At 28.8% G+C, this 2,477-nt stretch overlaps 1 protein-coding gene across 1 annotated transcript in view; it reads left to right on the forward strand.

Annotated features, from left to right (window-relative positions):
* The first annotated feature begins 1,311 nt into the window (after nt 1-1,311).
* Nucleotides 1,312-2,477, forward strand: part of LOC107009085 — a 7,710-nt gene continuing 6,544 nt past the window's right edge. The window contains exon 1 of the mRNA XM_015208354.2: nt 1,312-1,634. The gene's annotated coding sequence lies outside the window, so the exon portion shown is untranslated. The remainder of the gene's footprint in view (nt 1,635-2,477) is intronic.

Consider the following 2,477-nt stretch of genomic DNA (forward strand, 5'->3'; position numbering starts at 1 on the left):
CGATTCACACAATTTTTTAAAAAATATTAAAAATATTTATTTATATTAGGTAGAAGTTGGCAAACAAAAACACACACATATATTGGAAAACCAAAATATATGTTTTAATTTATTTTATTTTTTCAAAAAATTGCACTTTTCAACCAATTTTTTTTTATTTTCCGAATAAAATTTAACGGCAAGTTTGGTAAATTAATTGAACTTAACAAACTTCCAACTTAAAGGATTCATTTAGAGAAATTCAGTTACGAAATTTTGCAAAAAGTTGTTAAAATAATATTCCAGAAATAAATACTCGACATTTTTACTTTAATTAAGTTAATCAAAGCTACTAAACTAATTTTCTTATGGATTGTCATAATTTTTTTTCAATATGTAAATCAAGAGAATAATCAACACGCATCAATAACACTAAAATATATTTTAGTTTTCCAATTTGCAAAAATATTAGGATTACATCCAAACAAGTTAGATATATAAACTATTTATATTGCAGATTAAAACAAATTATAAATAGTAATTTGTTTATGTAGGCATATATATATATATATTTAAAATAACTATCAAATAGTTCAGGGAGATAATAAATTCGCACGAAAATTTAGTATCGCAATAACAAATTCGATCAAAATTGAAATATTTTTCAAATTCTTTATCCCATGGTTTAACATACAATAGTCAAATACATAATATTGTTTTTTTTTCTCTTTCAACTTAATCATCTTGTATTCAATAATAATATTTACTGATTTAATTAATTCGAATTTAAATTGAATAAGTTATTTTTTATGATTTTTGAATTGGGAAATTTTCATGATTTAATTATTTATTTTTTGACTCATGTATGTCTGTTAGTACAAAGAGTATATATGCTTTAATTTTTGAACGACAGGACATCAATGCTATAAAAATATGACGAAAAATATCTCCATATCATAAACGATAATTCAAGACAATATTTATCCTTTTTCCCTATATTATTTAATCTTTTTTAAAAGAATTTGAATTAATATCCTCGCCTTCTCCTAGATCGGTCCACGAATCTACAATTATACTACGTGCCTATGTTAATTATTTATTTCCCAGGACACCATTTACACAAAACACTTTAGCAAACATCATACCACAACAAAAATATTTAATTATTTCTGTAATTTAATAGTACTATGTACATCATCAATTTTTGTGTATTTTTAATTAAATAAGATTAAAGTATTAACAGTTGAATTAAAAAAAGAAAAACCAAAAATGGAGGTGATTACAGGTGCATTATTACAGTATATAGTAGATTAGAGAAAGCAAAGGAGCCACCTTAAACCGAGGTACTTTCCAACAATTTCGTCTCTCTCAAAGACTCTTTCTTTTGCCTAACCCTCCTCCTTCTTCTTTAACCCCACCCCCACCTACACCCCTACCCCCCACTGCTACCCTTTGTTCACTTCTTTCAATATCTATACTGTATCTATATGCTTACCTATACATATATATAGATTTGTCCCATTTTCTGTTCTGTTTTTGTTGATAAAGACTTGAACTTGTTCTTCAAGGTTCACTTTTTTTTTCACTTTTCAAGATTCTGGAGCTGTTGGGTTGCTATTTTGCTACAAACCCTTGTTGGGTTTTCAGTTCTTGAGGTATGTTTTCAATCTTTCTTGGTTCTTGATTTTTGGTGCTGTTATGGAGGTTGTTAGGTAATGACAATTAAGCCCATGGTGGAGTTGGTGTGAGTGTTCTTGAAAAAAGATCAAGTCTTTAATTAATGGGGTGGCGTGAGTTGATCAGATTTAATTAGCTTTTTGAAGTTTTATTAATGCTAGTGTTTGTGTAATTAATGGTTGGTTAAGTATGCATTGAATGGTTATTTGTTGTAATCTTGAAAACTGATTACTTCAAGTAACGTTTTCTCTTCATTTAATTTTGTCCCTGGTCTTTTGAATTCTCCTAGTTTTTGGATCCTATTGAACACACTGGTTTCCCTCATCAATATTTTGGATTTGTTAAATTTGTAAGAATGAGCAGATGTTAGGAATTTCGTCTGTTTGCCTGTGAGTTTTTTTTTTTAATTTGGAATTAAAAAACTCTGAATCACAATTTTCTTTTTGTAGGGAGGAGGATAGATTTTTGTTAATCACTACTGTTATTTTCCAGATTCATTTATCTAGTTTTACATGGTTCTTGGTTCAACACAGATAAATATAGAACGATATGAATTGGTTAGTTTAAAACATAGAATGTGGGTTGAACATTTTTTTTGGTAGTCTTGATGCTGTGTGAATTGCAAATGTTGTTCCGAGAAAAATTCTGGGATACATGAAAATCAAACAAGGTGACAACTGTTAGTGGAATTCGTCAACTTTGTCAAACGCTTGCGTGTCACTTTATTGTCATATTCTCTGTCTCTACATTCAAATTAGACATCTTATCATTGACAACACTGCCTCTTCCATTTTTTCGGTCGGTTTGTGGGGGGGGGGGGG

This window comes from Solanum pennellii, chromosome 2 (assembly GCF_001406875.1).
Source record: "Solanum pennellii chromosome 2, SPENNV200".
NCBI lineage: Eukaryota > Viridiplantae > Streptophyta > Magnoliopsida > Solanales > Solanaceae > Solanum > Solanum pennellii.